General features: G+C 37.5%; 1 pseudogene; it reads right to left on the reverse strand.

Moving 5' to 3' along the window:
• Nucleotides 1-25,018, reverse strand: part of LOC100357551 (large ribosomal subunit protein eL8-like) — a 105,070-nt pseudogene that overhangs the window by 17,771 nt on the left and 62,281 nt on the right.

The raw sequence follows: 25,018 nt of genomic DNA on the forward strand, positions 1-25,018 counted from the left end.
ACACCCCTACCCCCAAGCCACTGTACTATCTTTTGGCTATAGGATTGGAGAGGTGGAAGACTGCAGAGAGCAGAGCAGTAGGAGTCTGGTGGGGTGATAATAGAGGCCTGAACCCAGGCAGTGGGAACACTGGAGAGGACGGATTTGCTGAAGAAATGCTTCAGGTTGATAGATTACTGATTTCATGAATTTTATCTTGAAGATGCTAAAACCTAGGTTAATTCCCCTTCCGTCAGTGTAATATGGTATATCTTTTTCATTGGCAGAAGAATTAAAAAATAGTTTGAGCAAAACAATTAGAAAGATAAACATACTTCCTTCTTAATCAAATGATATATGCAAAAGCCTAATGGAAAATATTTTTTGCACTCCTTGCTATTCAGTATTATCTGAGTCATGGCTACCTGTTCCCACCCCTCCCTCTGAGACCCATTAGAGCAGAAAATTATGAGTTGACTAGATATAGGCGAGAGTCAAATTAAGCACTGATGTAACCAGTGAGAGCCACACTAATTCCTTCCCACTCAGCAGTTGATTCTCTGATAGGCTCTTTATTAGGTTGGCGGTTGGGCATGTTTTAGAAATGCAGTCACTAGTAATTACTGGGAACCTAGGTAACTACTTAGCTTAAGAAGAGATCAACAAGGTCCTCCCCCTCTCTTCCTTTCTTCTTTTTCTTTCCTGTTTCTGTCTTGGGATTCTGGCGTTGCGTTAGGATGCTTGGTTTGCAGATTTCGGGTTTAATTTCTGAGCACTTCCGAATGGTTCACAGCTGTCACTAATGACACACCTCACATGGTGTGGAGGATCTGTATGCTTTAATATGGGATGTCAACACACTCCTTCTGATCACTTGACAGTAGTTTGGTTACATTCATAATAGCTGCCTTATGTAAAACATAGTTTCCTCCTCATTGTGTGTGCAGAAAGTTCTCTTAGGTATTTTCTTTTCTAGTGCAAAACTTGGAGAAAGCATGAATAAAATTTTAGATATACATGTAGACCTGGGCTTTCTATAATTAGTTATTTCTTTTCTTAAAAATCATAATTTTATGCACAAGTAAGCCCTTTAAATTACATGTTTCTCCAAAACATTCTGATGACAAATTTAAAAAAATGACCATATTGAGTTACTGTCCATAAGGCTTATATTTAAAATTATTTTCTAAGATTGGAAATGAATGCATGTTGATGCTACCCAAGTTCCCTGCCCAATCCTGCGTGCTTCCAACCTTCCATTAGTAGGTCAGCTAATTGAGAACAAGGGTGCAGTTGTTGGACAATAAAAGATAGAGAACTTAACACATTAGTAGAATGCTTTCCACAATTTTTGTCCAGTGTAATCTAGTAGTTTCATCAATAATGTGCAACATACATGATTTTTATTCACTTACAATTGTGGAAATGAATTATGGTATATCAACTTAGTTGATCAGTTTGTAACTATTGAATGGCAATGGTGATGTTACACAGAAACAAAAATGCTATAGTATTGGAGAAGGAAGCAGAATAAAAATTATATCATGTGATTATAATAAAAATTATCAAGACATATGTTCATAGAAAAAGAGAAACTAATATATTACTTAAGGTGGCAGAAAAGTTGTGAAATTTTTAAGTGTTTCTATGCGTGGTACCTCTTGATACCATGTGATGAGGATACCACATCACTGTGCTAGCTTGCCTGCCCAAAATGCATGAAATGAATCTAATCATGAGGAAACATTAGACATACCATGGTAGAGGACACTTCAACAAAGTAACTTCAGTGAATATTAAGAATATCAAAGCAATGATTGTTTACTTGAACTACTTCATGGCAAAAATAAGTAAATCAGCAGATTTTTATGGTAAAATTCACTTTACAAATATAATATATAAATCTTGGTGATATAAAGATAAAGCTTTGAGGCTGGCGCTGTGGCACAGTGGATTAAAGCCCTGGCCTGAAGTGCCAGCATCCCATGTGGGCTCCAGTTCAAGTTCTGGCTACTCTTCTTCCAATCCAGCTCTCTGCTATGGCCTGGGATAGCAGGATAAAATGGCCCAAGTCCTTGGGCCCCTGCACCCACATGAGAAACCCGGAAGAAGCTCCTGGCTCCTGGCTTCGGATAGGTGCAGCTCTGGCCATTGCAGCCATCTGGGGAGTGAACCAGCAGATGGAAGACCTCTCTCTCTGTCTCTACCTCTGTAACTCTGTCTTTCAAATAAATAAAAAAAGATATAAAAAAGCTTTAAATTTAATTGAGTATTTTGTTGACTTCTTGTTTTAAAAACTATTATTTTACAGTTTATTTAAAAATTCTTATTACTCATATTTCACTTGCCTTTATGCTATTTTGTAAGCAAAATTTCTTGAAATGAATTAGCCTGCTTATATTGTCTTGTATTTATCAGAAAATTCGATAATCTTTAATGCCTTTGTCAATCTCCCCAGAAAAGACAGAATCGTAATTGTCTGACAATGACAAATAATTGATCAGTTTATTCCTTTTTTCTCAGCTTAGTGATGCTAAATGTGTGAGATATTAAGCTTATAATGACAAGAAGACATTCTTCCTTCTTATTAAACAATCAGAATTTAGCATTTTTATATTAATTGATGAGAAAAATCTACTTTGTTGATCTAAAAACAAACAAGACCAAGCAATAATGCAAAGGATACAAATTCCACTATTATTATCATGTTTCACAGAGATTAAATAGAACCAGACTGAAACTGTTACTCTTTCTAACTTGAAGTTTTCTGTATAAATTGGGCTTGGATTCCAATTGTATAATTCTTAATTTTGTTATAAAGAATGTAGCTACTATTTTTATTTTGTGTATGACAACAAATTTAAACTGTGTCTAATAAATCTAACAGTAAATACAAAGGATTAAAATTATATCTTAATACAAAACTAAGTTTGCTCTAGTGGATATATTTTTAGAACGGTAAGTAGGAAAAAAAGTCTATCTCGGCACTTACTGAAAAGAGGTTTAATATTTCATTTTGTTCTTTTGGATGTGCTGTAATTGCAGAAAAGGAATCCTCAGAGTCCAGAGTGAGTTGTTACAGCTGTGACTGTTTGCCCAGCTGTAATGACAGGTTTAGTTTAAGGCTGAACTCTCTTCTTATTCAGATCATTTTGAGATCAACAATTCAGAATTGTGTTTGGAGTTAGGAGTTTGCCATGGGATAGAGGATGATAATTTGGTCTCCGCAGGAATTCAGATTCTGATTTGGGCATTGCTGTGTTCTAATCAATGTAACTAATGAGTGACACTTACTGAAAGTTCATCTACTAGGATGCCTTGGATTGTTCTTGAAACCAGACTCAATCATTTTAAGTGGTACTCAAGTTTGCCTTGTCATTGCTTTGTTTGATCCCCAGAAAATCATCCCTATTCATGTTTATATTACAACAAATATACTTGACAACATGTGTATGCCTGCCACAGGCCTGCTAAATAAAAATGTCATAGAATAATGTCACAATAACCTTCTTCCATGTGTGGTGAAAAATGCATGACTTTCTCATTAGTGACAATTTTTATACCCAAATTTTTATTTGGAGGGACAACATTAAAAATTACTACTAGCATATATACATAATCTTGTATTTAAAACATGAAAAAAATTCCTGGATTTCTTCCTTGAGAACTTTTGACTACTCCACAACTTTGTCCGCTACACAGCAATTATTTATTAAGAAGTTAATTTGGGAGTCAGCATTGTGGCTTAGCAGATAAAGCCACAGCCTGTGACGCTGGCATTCCATATGGGTGCCAGTTAGATTTCTGGCTGCTCCACTTCTGATCCAGCTCCCTGATAATGCACCTGGGAAAGCAGCGGAAGATGGCCTGAGTGCTTGGGTCCTGGTACTCACATGGGAGACACAGATGAAGCTCCTGGCTCCGGGCTTCAGACCAGCTCCTCCCCAGCCATTGTGGCCATTTAGGGAGTGAACCAGAAGATGGAAGATCTCTCTCTCTGTCTCTCTGTTTCCCCCATCACCCATCTGTAACTCTGACTTTCAGATAAATTAATAAAACTTTTGAGAAAAAAATAAGCTAATTTGTATCACAAACTGTGCTGGATACTAAGAGGGAACATGGAACTGGAAAAAAGAGGAAGGTTGCAAAGGAACATTTAATGAATGTCTGTATTCAACGTATCTATTACTGGGTTTTATCTTGTTTGTATAGTTATTGATAGAATAAACCTGAACTTTTGGCATCAAGAAACACCAAATGGATACATATAGTTATTGTTTTTATTGCTTAGCACTTGAAAATAAATTATTGGGGCTGGCGCTGTGGCATAGAGGGTAAAGCTGCTGCCTACAGTGCCAGCATCCCATATCGGCGCCAGTTCAAGTACTGGATGCTCCACTTCTGATACAGCTCTCTGCTGTGGCCTGGGAAAGCAGTACAAGATGGCCCAAGTCCTTGGGCCCCTGCACCTGCATGGGAGACCTGGAGGAAGCTCCTGGCCCCTGGCTTCGGATTGGCACAGCTCCTGCCGTTGTGGCCATCTGGGGAGTGAAACAGTGGATGGAAGACCTCTCTCTCTTTGCTTCTCCTTCTCTCGGTGTGTAACTCTGACTTTCAAATAAATAAATAAATCTTTAAAAAAAGAAAGTAAATTATTAAAATTTTTCCCATTCTTGATTTATAGATGCTACTCTTTAGGTGGGCTGAAATTCCAAGAAAGTACAGTTATCCTTCCCCAACCATGAGCATCACTAAAGATAAGTCTAGTTCCAGGTCATATATCTGTATATGTGTCCAGAATCACCAGAGTTATTTTCGTAGAGGTAAATGGAAAATAAAATTATGAGCTGATTGGGAATAGCATATTTCAAAGTAGATATTGGTATTTTTTCTTTTTTGCATCACAGCCTTGGAAGAGATCAGTACAGTAAAAACAGACAAAATCCATGCTCTTGCAGTTTTCACATTTAAGGTTAAATAATAGAAGCAGTTTTGAAAATTGATACAGATTAAATTCCAAAATGGTGGAATAGGGAAGGAATTTACTGCTCTAGGCTAGGGGAAGATAGTTAAAAAAAAAAAAAAAAAGCTGAAAAGAGTGCAGTGTAAAGGAAGAGTTAGGGAGTAAACTTCAATGGAAATTCCATGGAAGGAAGAGGGATGCTGTGGATCTGCTGGAGGGTATGGACATGCGCTTGAGCACAGACACAACACAGGGTCCCAGCAGCAAAGCACCTGAATGCCAGCTTTGGAAAGTGAGGGGAGACCAGACTGCAGCAGCCCATGCCACTGGTGATATAGCTTCAGGGAGAGCCTGTCATAAGTCGGCCTGAAATCCTGTAGGGGACAGGGTACTTGCCAACCTAGAGGGAAAAAAAAAGGCACATTTCTCTTCCCCCATCCTAGTGGCCAGCAATCAGCTCAGAGAGGCACTATTTTGGACAGATGTAATAGCTGTGCCAGCCTGTGTCTGTGGGCCCAGCAACCAGCCAAGAGAAGATGCCTGAGTCTGGCTGGGAAGAGTGACAGGGAGCTGCACACTCACATCGGACTGTGCAGAGCCCCCAGGCTCCAAACACATCATAGGCTCTGGGGCTCAAGCTGCCTGGGTGGAGCATTAGGCAGCTAGCTCTGGGAAAGTTTTTGTCTTTCAGTGAACAGGAAAGACTAGAGGGGCAGAACAGATCCTGGGCACCCCTTGGCTGTGAGATCCTTGTGTGCTGACACTGTGGGAACACATGACTGAAGGAGAGGGCACAGGGGGTGCCTGGGTATCTGGGCAATCACTGTGAGTGGCTCTACACACTCAGAACTCCCAGATTGCTTGGGGAGGGTCATTGCAACAGGATCTGTGCTCACACTAAGGACTGCACAGTTCATTTGTGTGGTTCTTTCAACAGTGCAGATGAGTTTTGCACACATGGTTGGCTAACACCTGGGCACTGATTATCTTGGTAGAGAGGAGGTGAGAGTATGACTATGCCAACAGAGCTGATCAAACCTTCACTTCTGGTAAAAATGAGGAGCTCTACCATGCCCAATTTGGGTGTCACCCCAGATTCACACCCAGCACATGCTTCTGGGTACTCACTGAACGAGCAGACACTTCACTAAGCCACAGAGGCATAATCCAAAGAAAAAAGCCATCACAGAGAAAAAATACAACTAGTATTTCCACAAATGCCTAAAAGCATATGCATAAATTCATGAAACAAGAATAAGGAAGACAACATGAGCCCCACCCCAAAAGGAACACAACATTTTAATATTAGAATGTGAAGATGAAGAGATTGAGGAAATGCCTGAAATAGAATTCAAAAGATTAATCATAGGATTATTCAGAAGCAATCAGATGAAAATCTATGAATTAAAGAAATCCATGCATGCCAGAAATGAATTTTTCCCATGAAATTGAAGAGATAGCAAAATGAAATATTAGAAATGAAGAATTAAATAAATCAAATAAATATTGCAGTGGAAAAACAATAACATAATTGGTGAGGCAGAAGAAAGAATATTTGATCCAGAAGATAAAACTTTGGAAATTTTACAGTCAAGAAAGAAGGAAAGAAGGAAAGAAGGAAAGAAGGAAAGAAGGAAAGAAGGAAAGAAGGAAAGAAGGAAAGAAGGAAAGAAGGAAAGAAAGAAAGAAAGAAAGAAAGAAAGAAAGAAAGAAAGAAAGAAAGAAAGAAAGAAAGAAGAGAAAATTAGAACACTTAAGAACAGTGTTGGAGATATATGGGATACTACCAAATAAGCCAACATACAGGTCTTAGAATTTTCTGAAGGTGTGGAAAGAGAGAACAGAATGGAAGGCTTATTCAGTAAAATAATTGCAGAAAACTTCCCCAATTTGGAGAAAGAAAGGGAAGGAAGCCCATAAAACTCCTAATACACATGACCAGGAAATATCTTCACCATGACACACTATAGTCAAACTTTCAACAGTAAAACATAAAGAAAAGATTCTAAACTGTGCATGAGAGAAACACCAGATTACTTTCAGAGGATCTCCAAGTAGACTCACAGCTGACTTCTCATCAAAAATGCTACAGGCTAGGAGAGAATGGCGAGATGTAGTCCAAGTTTTAAGAGAAAAATATTGTAAATTCAGAATACTGTTACATGCTAAGCTCTTATTTATGAATGAAGGTGAGATAAAGACCTTCCATAACAAAAAGGAATGGAAAGAATTTGTTATCACTTATCCCACCTTACAGAAATTGCTTAAGGATGTGCTACACACAGAAACAAAGAAAGATAATCATCATCATGAAATAATCTGAAGGCAGAAAATCTCCCAGGAAAAGTACAAAAGAAATACAAAGCAAACAATAGGAATATTTATTAAAAAATAGCAGGGCCAAGTCAAAGTTATGAATAGATACCATGAATGTAAATGGCCTCGACTCTCCAGTTAAAAGATACAGGTTGGCTGAATGGATTTAAAAACAAGATCCATCTGTTAGCTGCCTTACAGGAAACACAAATCACCAACAAAGATATACACAGAGTGAATGTAAAAGGATGGAAAAAGATACCCCATGCACAAATCAGAGAAAACATATTCGTCTTTTTGGAATGACTTATTTCACTAAGCATAATGGTCTCCAGTTGTATCCAATTTGTTGCAAAAGATGGGATTTCACTCTTTTTTGTGGCTAAATAATATTCCATTGTGTTTATATATCACATTTTTCATCTAGTCATCAGTTAATGGACATTTAGGATGATTCTAGCACCAGACACAGATATACACTCTTCCATTACTATCCAATATAGTTCTGAAAGTTTTAGCCAGAACCATAAGGCAAGAAAAAGAAATAAAAGGGATATTAATTTAGAGGAAGGAAGTAAAATGATCCCTGTTTGCATAGGATATTATCCTACATACAAGGGAACCAAAAGACTCCACCAAGAGACTATTGAAACTCCTAAGAGCTCAGCAAAGTTGCAGGATATATAACCAACACACAAATTAATAGCATTTGTACACACAAACAATGCTGTGGCTGAGAAAGAATTTGTAAGATCAGTTCCATTCATGGTAGCTATAGAAAATTTAAATATATTGGGACAAATTTAACCAGGCCATGAAAGATCTTTGTAATTTTTTTACTAGCATATTTTCCCTTTGCAGTGAAAATTATAAAATATTAAGGAATGAAAGAAAAGAAGACACAAAAACTTAAAAAAAAATCTTCCATGTTCGTGGACTTAAAGAATAAATGTGATCAAAATGTCCAAACTACTCAAAGCAGTTCACCAAGTCAATGCAATCTGAATAAAAATACCAAAGAAATTCTTCTCAAATCTAGAAAAAAACTATTTTAAAATTCATATGGAATCACTAGAGACCCTGAATAATTAAAGCAATATTAAACAATAGAAGCAAAGCTGGAAGGATCATGATACCAGATATCAAGACATACTACAGGACAGTTATATTCGAAGCAGCTTGGTACTGGCACAAAGTATACATGGGGACCAATGGAACAGATTAGAAACTCTCAAAATTAACCCATGTATCTACAAACAACTAACCATCAAACAAGCTAAAGTCACTCCCTGAAGAAAGTACAGTTTCTCCTACAAATGGTGTTGGGAAATTGAGTCTCCACATGCATAAGTATGAAAGAAGCCCCTACTTTATACCTATTCAAAAATTAACTCACAATGGATTAAGGATATAAATTGAAGATGTGAAACCATCAAATTACTTGAGGAAAACCTAGGGGCAACAATGCAGGACATTGACACAGGATAGGGCTGCTTGGGTAAGACCCCAGAAGCATAGGCAATGAAAGCAGAAATAGACAAATGGGAGCACATCAAGCTAAGATGCTTCTGCACAGCAAACTCTCAGCAAAGTGAAGCGGCGATTGACAAAATGGGAGAAAATATTTGAAAATTGTGTATCTGATAAAATATTAATATTCAGGATATATAAGAAGCTAAAGAAACTCAACAAAAGCAAAGCAAACAATCCAGTTAAGAAATGGGCCAAGGACACGAATAGATGTTTTTCAAAGGATAAATACAAATGGCTGAGGGACACATGAAAAAATTCTCAAGATAATTAGCCATCAAGGAAATACAAGTAAAAAACACAATGAGACTTCACCTCATCAAGATAGTAAGGATATCATCCAAAAATAAAAACAAAATGCTTGCAAGGATGTGGAGAAAAAGGTACCATAGTGCACTGTTGGTGGGAATGTAAACTAATACAGTTGTCACAGAAGACAGTATGGATATTCCCTAAAATTATGAATCTTTCTCTATCGTATGACCCACCATCCCACTCCTGGGAATTTGTCCAAGGGAAATGAAATCGCTGTACAAGACTTATCTCTACCCACATGTTTATAATAGTTCAATTCATCATAGCTAAAATATGTAAAAATATTTCTAGCAATGTCACTGGGCAACTGGTTTCACAAACACCTCAGTTCCAATTACATCTATTCTACCTGTTCCTGATGTTGGATGGCCAACTGTGTACAAACAGGACAATTTTGAGAACAGGCTATTAGATTTTTGTAACATTAGAGAAAGTATTTTCTAGAGTTGGCGAGAGACAGTCTTAAAACCACCCATTGAATTTGGGACACTCTGTATGTGGACTGGGCTCCCCTAAAAATTGCGTAACAAACAAGCATTTCTTTCTGACGTTTGAGAAATACAGAACTATTGTTTTTATTTGTATTTACTTATTTAGAGATGCAGAAATGCTGCTGTACTCAACTTAACACTTGGAACCATTTTGGTTTCTTTTCTCTTGGTTTATGCTTACTCTTTTGTTCCAAAACACAGCCAGAACTTTTGAAAATCAGTGGTTTTCCCCAGTGTCCTTACTAGTATTTTCACCCTGCCCGGACAGGCTCTCACAGCCCAGGCTGTGGTAAACCATTCTTGAAAGTGTAAGAACCATTTCCACTCTTGCCTCCTCAATTTTCTCATCGTCATCCTCCAAAGTCACACTGTAGACATTCTGGAACAAAGACTCTATAAACTCAAGCTTTTTGGTTCTATAATGGAAGGGTCATAAAGAGAAGAGGTTTACAAGATACTGCTTTTCAGTAGGGAGAGTTGAATGTATAATTTTTCTTTTCTTCTGATTCATTCTTAATGGTAAGAATCTTAACTTTAAATATTTTAAAGTATTAGTTATTTAATAGTAAAAACAAAATAAATCACCTAATACTCCACATGTCAGAGTAGGAGACCTATTACATGTGTTGCATTCTGTATAGGTGTCGCTCCCCCACTCGCGGAGGACCGGCACCGGACCCTGCGCTGTTCTCTTTCCCCGGTCCTCTTTCCCCGGCCCTTCCCGGGTTTGCTGCCGCCCCCCCACCCCACTCCTCCGCGGAGGGGCGGCACCGGCGAGCTCTCCGACCCACTCTCTCAGGGGGGCGCGGCCGGGCATGTTGTCTCTCTCCCCCTTTTAAGGGGTTGGGTCAGGAATCAGCTAATTGACGAAGCAGCTGTGTAAGATTTGTTTACTCTCTCTCAGCGCGATATGATGGGAGATCAGGTGCATAGAGTTAGTCTTAATAATCTCAGTGGTCTAGTCTAGTCTCGGTAGTCTCAATACTTATTTCGCCATGTTGCGGGAGACAGGCCCTGCTCCCCACATATAGGGAAATCTGCTGTCTCAATCAGATGGGGCTGTTAATAACAGAACACCACCGACTGGGTGGTGTAAATAACAGACATTTATTCCTTACAGTTCTGCAGACTGGAAGACTGATATAGAGTGTTCTTGGCTATGCTCTTATATTCTTGCTTGGTGTTTGCATATTTGCACATTTGTGCATCTACAGAGGCAAGGGATTGCGGGTAGGGGAGAGAGAGAGAGAGAGAGAGAGAGAGAGAGAGAGAGACTGAGGTCTCACTTCTCCTGTTTTCCTAAGAGTATTAATGCCATCCTGAGGGGCCTCATGACCTAAGCTATTCCTAATCACCTCTAGAAGCCCCTCCCCCTTCCAAATACCATCACATTGGGAGTTCGGTTTCAACATGGCAATCTGAGGAGGATGCACACATTCAGTCCCTAGCACCTGCCCTCAATTTGCCCAAGGAGAACAGTCACAGAAGAGGATTTTCTCATTGTCTGACTGCTCTTGGAGCAGTCCTCTCGGAGGGAAGTGACAGACTGCAGAAGAGAATAAGAGTTTTGCTCAGTGTGGGGAAAAATAAATGTCTAATCATGAAATGTTTCAGAAGAATGGGCTCTGTCTAGGAAGGGTGAGTTCCATATGAGTGGAGGGTATTAAGCAGGGCCCGGGTAGTTGAAGAGCTGGAAAAGCAGTCCGAGGACTCAGGTTCCTGTCTGACACCGAATCTATGTTTCTGCAAATTCATTTGCTGCATTCATCCTCCTCACTGATGCACAGCTCTCAGGCCTTAGGAGTCAATGACCTTGGCTTAAGCTTCAGTTTAAGCAGAACACTTTGGAGAAGGACAGGTGGGGGCTTAGTATTTTTCTTGGTCCCACAGGAGCAGGGCAGAATTGGTAAAACAATATGAGAAATATAATATGTAAAGTAATGTGTAAACATTAGAGCAAGCATTACGGGGGTGGGGAACTTTTGCAGGCTCATAACTTCCCTGCCTGTAAAAACATGTGGTGCAAGCAAGCCAGAATACTTATCAGTGATTATGTTGATGTCATTCTTTCTTGTTTGAATTCCTTTCTTCCCACTTCTATCTCCACCCATGTGAATTCAACCGATTTTCTTGTCCTAGATCATATGGAATTTTTCCCACTAAATAATTTCATGATTCATAAAATGAAATAAATAAAAGAATTCTCTGGTTCCTGTCCCTTGTCGGTCTTTTCATCTATGCTTCCAGCACTAAGCAGGTACTTCTCTTTACAGCCCTTAGCTTATTCTATTACCTATACCTTTATTCTAAAAATAGCCTTTCTTACCTCTGAGAACGTAAATTTTTGAGCACAAAGATTAAGACAAATAGATTTTTATGTTCCCTAAAATGTCTAATACTCTACCTTATAGCTACTAAATTTCAGTAGATAGATATTAAATGAATGGATGAATGAATAGAACATTCTGAATAGAGAAGAAAATGGCAAAATTCCCTTGTGGCCACAAGATTCCCTTATATCTTTACTTACTAACCTGATAGGTCTTTCATTTTAGACTTTGGACTGGAAAATGATAGGATCCAGAAAATATGAGGGAAGAAATTTGGAAAGTACACTGGAGGCTATATAACTTCATGAAATATCACAATTTCCAGGATCAAGTTATAATTTTTATACCTTTCAGATTAGGAAGATGAGATATGAGTGGTTAGGAAGAAGACCAAGACAAGATTAATAACTCATCATGAGAACTATCAAAATGGAACATGGTGAAAAAGTGACTTTCCTTTAGAACTGTAATCCCTGTCAATAAACAGGGTGAGAAGATGAGAAGGTTCCAAGCAATTTCAAACATGAAAAAACTTTAAAATATAAGTGACTCTTTTCCATATTTCCCACAAGGCTACTCACAAGGAAAATATTCCCCATATTCCACAGCAATATATCCTGTTTTTTAATATGTAGTGACTGCCAGCCAACTAGAAACTGAAGCAGAGACATTGCACAGTTACCTTGGCATTCTGTTCTTAATATACCTTCAGCGGGTTAATATTCAGTGAAACAAAGAGGATGACAGCCAGATTAAACAGTCACAATCTTCACAGTGGAAAATAAAGCTGCCAGGCAAGCCAAAATAGAATTTCTCTTATAACTGTTCTTTCCAGGAAGCACTTCTGAAAAACACCTTTCCAGCACAATAGTGATTGAAGCCAATTATATATTTTTAGACACCACTAACCATTCTTTTTTTGTTCTTCCATTTCAAGAAAATTCTGCACATCTGGAAAGAACAGCAATGAAGAACAGGAACTAGCAAATCGTGCTCTGTTCCTACTGGGCATGTTTCATTTAATTTCCTCTGCTTTTATAACACTTTCCTATTCTGCTGCTACTCCAGACATTCAATAAAACACCTCAGCACATAGAGACTGTAAGGGAGGGAAAATCTAAAGAAAGTCTGACCAATGTTCCCAGTGTCTGATCATCAGAATGACCGGGAAAGGCAATCCGCAGATTTAGGCCAGTTAATAAGCACTTCTCTAGGGTAGTCTCGTGGTCTCTGGACATAAACCCTCCAGACTTTCTGTATCTCAAATCCTTTGCAGGAAAACTGTGCTACTTGTTTGTCCCCTATAACCTACTCACTTTCTGAAAGAAAGGATCCTGTCTCTGATCGTGCTTTCCATACTTCAGCCATCAGTCTATGGTCAATCTGTTTTTTTTTTTTTTCCAACCAGGCAAATCAGAAGTCACTGCTTTCACTATTTTTATTTATATGGAAACATTAACTAGTTATGACTGCTGCAAAGAACAAGACCATAGTGTGCTGGAGATGGGGAAACTAGATATGGGATGGAAAGTCAAGAACTGACTCAGGACCTAGGCTTGAAGCATGATGGAGAAGCAAGGCAAAACTGAATTTCCTGGGTGCCTTGGAAACCCATGTGTTTAAGAGAACATTTGAAGTAAATAAAGAATATTAAACACCTGTTTCTCGTCTGTTGATAGAGAAGAAACCGATGTTTACTTTCTTACAATGTGTGAATGACTTTCAAACCCTTCAGTTGGGTCCAAGGCTGGGAGAAGCTATAGGAGACTTTTGAGTGCCTATATATGTGAAAAGGCATAAAAACACAAAATAAAGACGCTGTGGACACTGAAGAAAAATGTTGATAATTCTATAAACTTGGCTTATTTAAAATATTGCAAGTTAACTTTCTCTTTCCCTACACTTTCTTCCTGACATAAGCATATTGCCACTTACCAAGAGAAAATTCTCTACCACAACCCTATTAAAAAGGGTGTTAACAATGGAAGGATGACCTTTCTCTCTCTCTCTCACTGACTAACTCTGTCAAATAAATAATAATTATCAAAAAAATTTTAAAAAAAGATGTTAACAAAATTGTGCTTAAACACTCTAGTATCCCCAGCCCTTTTGCATTTTGTCCCTCTTGGAGCCTCCCTTCATGGCACTCTGGCTGGAGGTTTCTGATTCTAATAAAACTCACTTTTAAATCTTAGAAAAAGGGGTGGTGTTAAGTTCCTTGGTTTATAACGAAATCCTTTCTTTCTCTCCTTTCTTCCTTTCGTTCTCCCCTCTTCTGTCCCTCCTGTCCTCCTTTCTCCATCCTTCCTTCCTTCCTTTCTTCATAATTTAATGAAAAGTCCATCCCCTGAGGATGTGAACACTGCCAGCCAGGCAGTGGTGGGGGCAGCTGTCTGGTGGGGCCTCGAGCCCAGTGGAGTGGGCACTGGTAGTTGGGGAGGACACTAGTGTTTCGGGGAGGAGGGTGGTGATGGCTCTGGAAGGAGTTAGATACAGAGAAAGAGAAATGACAAAATATTTATGTACACTGGGGACCACTGAATCAATTATTTTACTGCTACTACAAGTCACAAATATGGAAAAAGAGAAAACTGGAATGAATGGATTGAAAATGGAAATATGAATGCAGATTCTCACTTTTTAATATTGTGACAGAGAGATAAGTAGATAGACAATCTAATTATCCATAATATAATCCTTTTGTTTATTACTTCTATCCTCTGAAAGAGTCTGGGAGCAGTGATACCCCAATAGCAGTGAAACATCTTTCACTCAGATCTTAGTTTCCAGATATCATTCTCCACTCAAAGAAATTCCAACTTCATAGAGAAATTATTGATTCATGGGATTTGAAAAGGAAAATGTAGATGAGACTGGAACACCCTTTCTATGCTAGAAGAGAGGTCAATGTTCCCCAAATTGTACTGAATTATGTTCAGAAATACACAAGCTAGTTTGAAGGGGCTCCCTGGGGTCAAATCTGGGATCACTTGTTCTTCAAAATAAGTTACAATAATAACAGATTATAACAAATTGAATAAAATAGGAATTCATGAGTCCAAGCAGAGATGAATGAATGAATGAATGAATGGGGAGGACTTGAAGATTTTCCTAACAAAGGAATCCCACCTTCCAAATATAGAGAAAACAACTTTGCAACGATCACAGTAATAAGCAATCAGCAAAAACCATCAAAGCATGTGAAAACATAGGTGAAACTTCGTTACATAGACGCAGAACCCCTCCTCGCAAAATACTTATCACTTCTGAAGGTCTGAGAGAGTATCTTTATGTATAAGGGAGGCTGCAACATAGTATCTTAATCTAGTGCTAGTAGTCAATATCATCAGTAATGGGATCATTGAATAAGTTTACAACTTGATGGGATGCACAGAGAATAACACAGTATCACCACTCATAATACTTAACTGAATCAAGTCATGAAGAAAAATCACATAAACCTGAATTGAAGGACAAGCTGCAAAGTAACTGGCCCATAATTTCAAGTGTCCAGCTTTCACGCAATTCAGGTAAGGAGAGAGGAATGGATTTACTCTGAAAAAGCCTAAACAGACATGACAACTAAATACAACTGTATACAGGATATTATTAGAAAAAATAGTGAAATTTGAAAAATGTCTTCAGATTGCACAGTGGTAACATATCAATTTAACCTCCTGGTTTTAATTGTTATCTTATGGTTGTATAAAATAACATCATATTTGTAGAAAATATATACTGACATATTTAAGAGGTACTGAGGCAGGTTGCCTTGGTAAAATTTGTAAAAATACAAATATGAACACACAAAAATTATAAGCAAAACTGGTAAATCTGAATAAGATCGGTAAATTGTATCAATGTCAATACAAAATGTCACTGTGTTATAATTTTGTAAAATGTTATGATTAAGGAAATTGGTTAAGGCACAAATTTCTGTATCATTTCATAGAACTCAGTGTGGGTTTACAATTATTTAAAACTGATTTTAATTATACAAGAAAGTAAAAAGAAGTTATTCTTTTTTTTTTTTTTTTTGACAGGCAGAATTAGAGAGTGAAAGAGAGAGAGAGACAGAGAGAAAGGTCTTCATTTTTCCATTGGTTCACTACCCAAATGGCCACCATGGCCTGCACGCCGCACTGATCCGAAGCCAGGAGCCAGGAGCTTCCTCCTGGTCTCCCATGTGGGTGCAAGGCCCAAGCACTTGGGCCATCCTCCACTGCCTTCCCTGGCCACAGCAGAGAGCTGGACTGGAAGAGGAGCAACTGGGACAGAATCCGGTGCCCCAACTGGGAGTAGAACCCAGAGTGCTGGCGCCACAGGTGGAGGATTAGCCAAGTTAGCCATGGTGCCAGCAAGAAGTTATTTTTAAGAATACTACTATTTATTGAGCACAGTCTCTCATTGCATCATTATAACACTCTATGACATTGGTATTAACATACTCAGTATACAGATTAAAAAAATAAAGTGAGAGTTGAAGTACTATGTCTAAGAATAGAATGTTAATAGAATTGATGGAATTGTTTTTAAAGTCTGTTTGGTTTTAAGCATGGAAGAACACATTGCAAAACATAATCTAAAGAAAGATTCCAAATACACCCAGTTAGTGCTACTGAAGAAAACCAACAAATGCATAATTTTTCTCAAGTGAAATATGTTGATCTAAAATTTTTAAAAAATGAGTACTAAATTCTCTGTGTATGCCATGGGGGTAAAGAACTTTGATTACAAAGATTCCACACAATGTAAATTTCAATATAAACTTGAACATTATTTTATCATAATATGGCTAAAAGAAAGCCCAGCTTCCCAAAATGCACCAGAAATATCTTTGGTATTTTACTGAAAGAAATTAGAATTTCATAAACCAAGCAGTTAACAATAAATATATAATTTTTTAACAGAAATATCTGAATATAGGAATGGAAATTACATGTGAGAGTGACTATACTGATTATCTTAGTAGGAAATTCTGTCCTCTGAAATTGGCATGTTTAGTGTTGGGCACATGTACTTTGTTTTCTGAGGAAATAATGATTCTTCTATAATGAAATTGAATATCACCATGCAAATTAAGCAGTTTCTGGTTATGTGTTCTCTGAATAAAGACTTCTATCCAACACTAGAACATCAGAGAAGCCCAATGACACACTGTGTACCAAAAACACACTGTGGAAGAGGCAGATGAAAAGTTACATAGATGGAGGAAATAGTCCTTGTCCATCTACCCGACTACTCTTTGGCAATAATAAATAGAGTATTAAAATCAAAATTTCAGAAGTTTTGATCTCTTCCCTCTTACAGTGAAACACATTCCTGACTTCTTTATCTGTGAGGAAATAAAAAGGAAGATTGTGCATTAGAATTCATCCCAGCACAGTTCAAGAATGCAATAATTTTTCTTTATTCAACTGACATAGAGCTTAGAATACTATTTACTGAAACAATGCTTCCAAGATAATGAATCAAAATGATAATAGCTAACATTTAGTGGGCATCTCTTAATAGCCTAAAGTTATCAACTGGCAAGTAGCTGGACAAGAAGTTGAATGCAGTTTTGCTTAGCATTATAGACCATATTCTTGTTGATTAGTCATTTGTGAGCAGTTTAGAACAACTTCAAACTTTGAAAAGCTTTTACAAACTTTGGACTTTACATCTGATTATTGGAAAGAAGACTCAATTATTTAAACTGAAAAGAATTGCTCTTGCTGTAAATCTAAAAGACAATTTGGTCATATATACTGAAGCCATTTAAAATATATGTATATATTTTGTAGACTACAACCTAAGGATTTTTAATTTTATATTACAAGAATTATTATGGTTCAGACTTCCATATTTTCCAGCAAGTGTATGGAGATATTGGGGCTATGTCCTCATTTTAAGATACAGGCTCTCTATAGTCATGATTAACTGAGAGATTTTACCAAATATCTTTTCTTCTACTTTTTTTTAAACACAAAGGAAATCTAAAAGAAGTATATTCAGTCTCTACTACAATTACACCAATTGTACTTAAATATTATGCATTTAAACAAATAATATGTGATTTAGATCCAAAATATTTTAAAAATATAATTAAATACATGTCTTCTAATTATTCTCCTTGCTTGTCTTCTCTTATTCATGAGTAAAACTAGCTCATCCCAAATCTTTTTGTGTCATCCATGATTTTATTATATTTCTCACTGTCTCCTCATCTGGGAGCTAAAATAGCTTTTTAAGCATTCAAAATGGTGTATCCTTTATCTTCTCTGCCTTTTCTTACCCCTCCTTTGAGGGAGACATATTGAATTTCCTCTTATAAGCTAAAAAAAGTCATAATTTCCCTTCTAAGTACTTAAATTTTCCCTCTGCTTTGTCAAATTTCTTATGTTACAAAAATGTGATCTTTTAAAACTTCCATATAAATGTTTCTTGAACAAGTATCTTCAAAACCTTTCTCTTAGTGTGCTCTTAGATAGTTCACAAATTTTTACTCCTCCCCACTTATGCAACTCTAAAAATAACTTAAAAATTTGGTCTATGTTAAGAAACTATAAGCAGTTTTTAAATTTTTTATGTTCAAGAAAAGGGATGAGGTACTTAAAAGAAAAAAGTAGACATGCTGCTAGGCTAGTTAATAAGTATTACTACAGAATTATTGGGAAAGTATTTTCAGAGGCAGATGATGGCCATATTTGGCTCCCCACAGATCTACCCTTAGGGTGAGCCCTGGAGTGCTAAGATGGCAAGTCTGGCCACTGCACATCTCATTACAGCCCAGTCTGCAGACAGCTCCAGGTCTTCAGGCAGCAATGAAGATATATTTTTTTCATGTTTGGAATCATAAATCCTACCCCCTTTTACTCTTGATTTTGAATATTCTTTTTTTATAGATTATTTTTAAAAGTCTGGTTGGGATTTAAGTACTATGAGGCAAGGGTCTCGATACTTTATTACTGATCTAGGCCTTAAGGAAAAGGGCAAGTGAAATTTTTGAAATTTCTGTAGAAAATAAGTTTCCCTAACATTCACTGACCAGATAGCTTAAGGGGGCAGAAGCCCATTCAGGACAAAAATGTGGATGCTCTTCACTTACAGTAGATGACATCCTGATAAACTCATCCTAAGTTGACAGTATGTCAAGTGAAAATGTATTTAATTCACCTAACCTGCCAACTATCACAGCTTAGCAACATAGTACACATTATTGGTTGTTTACTGCTCCAGCTATTCAGCATTACAGGAGACCATCATACTTCACATCCTTAGCTTGGGAAGAAATCAAAATTCAAGAGTAACCAACAGGGAAGTGGATGTAAACCCAGTCAAGGCAATGGAACAGCATCTGGTGAAGGTAGCATGGTGTTGCCCCAAATCTGGGATATGGTGGAAAGTTTTCCATATTAGTTGTATGACCTTATATCCCTACATTTTAGATTGGAATTTCAGAAAGAGAAGAGGTACATGTTACTCTGAGCAGTTTCATTACCCACAGGGAAGTCGATAAAATCCTGGAAAGGGGTTCTGGTCTGCATAACAGAGGGTAACAAGAACAACTCTGCCCTATATGAGATGAACCTTTTTCTTTTGATACAGGATGTCAAAGGATTTTAGTTACCTATTGCATTAGATTTCCATAAATAGTGCTGGCGCCATGGCTCACTTGGTTAATCTTCTGTCTGCGGTGCCAGCATCCCATATGGGCGCCAGGTTCTAGTCCCGGTTGCTTCTCTTCCAGTCCAGCTCTCTGCTGTGGCCTGGGAGGACAGTGGAGGATGATCCAAGTGCTTGGGCCCCTCCCTGTACCCACATGGGAGACCGGGAAGAAGCACCTGGCTCCTGGCTTCTGATCGGCGCAGCGCCGGCGGTAGTGGCCATTTGGGGAGTGAACCAACAGAAGGAAGACCTTTCTCTCTATCTCTTTCACTGTCTATAACTCTACCTGTCAAATAAATAAATAAATAAATAAATATTTCCATAAATAAACATTATAGAGAAACCAGATACTTGCCAACATGGAAAGCAAAGAAACTTGGATGTGATATCTTTCAATTTTTCTAGTATCCATGTATATATTACATGCTTTTATGTTATTGAAAGATAAGTTCTTATTTTGACTTTTCTAATTTATATATTTTTATGCTTCTACATACTAATGTAACTGACAACTCTTTAGAGGATTTTATTTTAAATGTTGTATTCTTATAATATTATCCATGTAGGCTGAGTCTCAACAGTGCTGTTGCAACTGACCAGACTGCCTTGAAGTAGGAATGAGTCAGTACATAGTGTCACAAGCTTAGGCAGTATGGCTTATTACCAAATTTCTTTTTAAGTCTTAACTGAAATATGAGGGAACTTCAAAGGGTTAATAGAAAAATAGAAATAAAAGATAAAAATAAAAAAACAGAAACTTTATTTCTTAACATACGCTCCACTAAGTTCAAGACTCGTTTTTAAGAGCTATCACTCATCCAGTCCATTCCTAAAGAACTGATCGTCCTGGAATTTAACCATGTCAAAGTGGCCTTTTTATATGATTAACTAAAGAAAAAGAGTGCCCTTTAAAGGTTTTTTTTAAGGTTAGGAAACAAAAGGAAGTATAAGGAGTCCCTCAGGACTGTAAGGTGGCTGCCTAATGATTTCCCATGGAAACTCTCACTAAATTTCCCTTCTTCAATGAGAAGAATGATCAGTAGCATTGTGGTGGGGGAGGACTTGCTGAAGGTTTCCCAGGTGTTTTTCAGTTAGATTTTTGGTTAACTCTCTTAAAATACTCTCCTAATAAGCAGAAGTTCTTTTACTGAGCAAGAAGTCAATGGGAAAAAATGTTTGGAGAATCATAAAAATCTTACCATATTGGTCCAGTTTCGCTTTGACTGAACCACTTTCACCCCTTGGGAGTCATTGCTTTTGACTGTGCTTTATCTTTAGGATCACACTGATACATTCATGTTTCATATCCTCTTCCAATTATTTGAAAATATATTTCAGGATCTTGATCGCCACTTGTTTAAAATATCCATTGAAACTTCTATTCTTGAATGTGGCTGATTTGGGCACAAGAGTTTTGGCAGCATTGTATAGAAAGTTTGTTCCACTTTAATTTTTCAGTCAGAATTGTGTAAGCTGAACTAGTTGAGGTATCTCAGGTTTTGACTATTGTTTCTGCTGTTACTTGTCAATTATTTTCAATAAAGACAGAAAATAAATAAACTTTTTCTTGTACATGGAAGTGGGTGATCTGATGTGCATTTCATCTTCAACATCATTTCATCCCTTCTTAAAATGAGCTATCCATTTGTAAACTATTGAATTTTTTAGGGCGTTGTTCCGATGAACTTTTCATAAAACATCAATGACCACCATTTTTTCATCCAAGCTTCACCATATATTATTTATTTTTTAAAATAAATTATTTTACTTATTTGAAAGGCAGAGTTACAGGGAGTGCCCTCATCCAAGACCTGCAGTGACTGGGGCTGGGGCAGGCCAAAGTTGAGAGCTAGAATTTCAATTCAGATCTCCCACATGGGAGGGAGGGACCCAAGTCCTTGAGGCACAACAGGCTGCCTCCTAGGATACATATTAGCAGGAAGATAGTATTTGTATTGAAACTGGGAATCAAATCTAGAGTAGGCACTCCAAATATGGGATGCAGGCATCCTAACAGACATCTTAACCACTGGGTCAAATGCTTGTCACTCACTGTAAATTCCTGTTTCAATTTTAGTAGAATTCATGTTACTCTATTAGGGATTATTTTCAAATTGGTGTGTTCACCATTTTAGAGTCCCAAAATGTATCCTGTTCAGTTTATAACAAGTCAGTATGAGTTTACTTTGTGCAAAAAATAGAAATCCATGCATAGTTTTTTCTGTAATAGATATTTTATATGAGCACTTTGAAGACCCCTCATATATACCACATTTCTTTTTGGATAGCCATTTAGGTTGTTCTACTTCATGGCTATTGTGAATAATGTTTCAACAGACATGGAAGGCTCTTTGTCTATTTCTGTCACTATAACAGAATGTCACTATAACAGAATGATTGGGTAACTTATAAAGGAAAGAAGTTTATTTAGCTCATGGTTCTAGAACCTGAAAGTCCAATATTGGATGGTTACATCTTGCACTGCATTATAATAAGGCAGAAAAACAGAAAGACATGGGGGGTATGTGCAAAACAGAGAAAACTTGTAGGGTGGACTTGATTTATAATAACCTGCTCCTGCAGTGACCAATCTAGATTCATGACAATGAGAACCTACTTCCTCCAATAATAATTAACTAAGCCCCAGAAAAGTAGCATTGATCCCTTCATGAAAGTAGAGCCCTCATGACTCAAACACCTCTTAAAGGACCTGGTTACATTGAGGACCAAATTTCAACATGAATTTTTGAAGGAACAAACCACATGTGAACCATATAAGAGTGATATTATCTCTCTGGAATCCTGCTTTAAATTCTGGTTACAAAACAAAAATAAACAAGTGGGACTTCATCATACTAAAAGATTTGTACAGCAAAGGAAACAATCAAAATACTGAAAAGACAACATATAGAATCTGAGGTAATACTTGCAAATTTTATATCTGATAAGAGGCTAATCTCCAAGATTTATAAGAAACTCCTACAACTCAATAACAAAACAAAACAAAGATAAAACAAAATACGCAATTAAAAAATGAGCTAAAGACTTAAATATACATTTCTTCAAAGAAGGCATACAAATGGCCAAAATATGAGGAAAAATGCTCAGTGTCACTAACTGTAAGGGAAAAGCAAATCAAAGCATTCCGCCTAACAGGATGGCTATTATCAATAAAAACAAAAAACAGAATGAGTTTCTCATGTAGTAGATAAGATGACTTTTGGGATAGTTGCAACCCATGTTGGAGCGCTTGAGTTCAAATTCTGGTTTTGTTCCTGATTCAAGCTTCCAGCTAACGTGCTGCTTAGAAGGCAGCAGGTGATGACTCAAGTACATGGTTTTCTGCCATCCATGTGGGAGACTCTGAATAGAGTTCCAAGTTCCTGGCTTTAGCCTTGCCCATCACAACTATGGCGGCCACTTGGCCAGTGAATCAGTGGATAGGAGATGTCTGTCTACATTTAAAATATGACAATAAAAAAGGAGCAAATATTGGTGAGGATATGGACAAACTAGGACCCTTATATATTGTTGATGGGAATTAGAAATGGTGCCATCATATGGAAACCACCCATGGAATTTTCTCAAATAATTAAAATCAGAACTATTATATGATCCAGCAATCCCACCTCTGAGTAATTGTTCAAAATATTGAAATCTTCCTTAACTTCAAGTTTTAAGCAGATTTTTTTTCTTTGACAATTAAAACTAGGGAAGATTCTTTACACTAGTTTGTGGTGCATAACTGGATCTGTGGGACCTGAGATGGTAGTTAAGAAGACACCAGGATATGAGCAAAGTCAAAAACATACCTGCACTACGTACCGAACATTGTTCCCCATGCTTGGAATGCCACAGTGAGCAGAATAAGTAGATTCCAGGGGAACACAGAGTTAGGGACCACAGCAATCTTTGGAACGCAGGAAATGACAAATCGAATAAAGGCAGACTAGAGGATATAATTGTGAGGGTAACAAGCAGAAATGGCCAGGAAAGTGAGACAGGGAAATTATATAGTAAGCCCAGGTGAATTCTTGAGAGTAGCTTCTATTACAGAAGGGCTTCTTTTGAAGTTATGTACAAAATTTTGATGCCAGTGTTGAAGCATCTGAATCTAACTTGTGAGGTATTTCCTCCATGGCTGGTGTGAGTTCTGGTTCTGTTGCAGTGGTTGTGGTGGAAGAATGCTGTGAATTATAGAGGGGAATTTTTCTTATTGCCAGATTATAGTTTCTCAGGTTTTCTGTTCAAAACCATGCAATTTTTAAAGTATTGCAGCCAGTCATGTTATGACAAGACTTCAATATCACTCAGTGACAGATTTGTGTTCCATTCTGAAGTGAGATCCCAGGTGTCACATGGTTAGGCTGAGAGGAATTAATGGCAAATGGGAGATGAGTTAATTGTAGGCTTTGAAAGGAATTTGAGATGGAATGTAGGTAGTTGTTGAGGATTGTGCAAATTTCTGTTCTGTGCATTCAGGGAAAATTATGACCTGGGAGCCAAACTTGCTCTTGGGTGTTGGATTGTTCCCTGGGGGCTTTTCGTTAAGCTGGTTTAAGATTTTTTTTTTAATCCTAATTTTTCCTGTGAGAAAGCGGTCAAGAACAAGTTATTCAGTTTGTGATCTGGAGATTGTACACGTAAGTTATAGCCATACATGACCCCGTCTCTGTAAAGTCATGTTGAAAGGAAATGCTAGCATGACTTTCTGCTTTGAGGCATACTCTTTGCTCTTTTGCTTACTTAAGAAATCCCACAAAAGCATTTTATCCTATCTGTTATACAGAAAGTTGATCATAAGTGCTTCCTAAATATAATTTCCACCATCTGTAATTATACATTCATGAAAATCTCACATACACAAAATATAAATGCTTTTGTTCTTTCATGCCATTCTGCTTCTCTGTTTATCTTACTTCTTTCCCTTTCTTCACGTCCACTTAACACATTTTCATACACTGCTCTATGCTGTCATGCCATTCCTGCATCCTGGGAATAGCTGGGAATATATAGTCTGCTACTGTAGTGGTCTTTTTCCATGATTTTTCGTTCTGTGATCTCAGGTACCCATGGCCAACTGTGGTCAGGAAAGTATATTAAATGGAAAATTTCAGGAAAATGCCATTTATAAATTTCTCACATTGCATGCTGCTGTGAGTAGCATGGTATGTGAATCATCTCTTTGTAAATTGTACCTGTGCTGTATATGCTACCTGCTCAGCAGCTGTCTTGGTTATTAGAGAGACAGACACAATTCTTATATTTAAACCATTTTTACTTTGTCAATAACCCCAAAGTGTAAGACTAGTGATACTGGGACTATAAGTGATTTCTGGGACTGTGAATCTTTGGTGCTGTTAAAGCGAGAGTGTGTAGATAGGGCAAGTCTGTGTGGGAATTTTTTTTCCCTTGGGAAAGTAGAACTAAGCATGTTTTCTGGT

This window comes from Oryctolagus cuniculus, chromosome 2 (genome assembly GCF_964237555.1).
Source record: "Oryctolagus cuniculus chromosome 2, mOryCun1.1, whole genome shotgun sequence".
Classification (NCBI taxonomy): Eukaryota; Metazoa; Chordata; class Mammalia; order Lagomorpha; family Leporidae; genus Oryctolagus; species Oryctolagus cuniculus.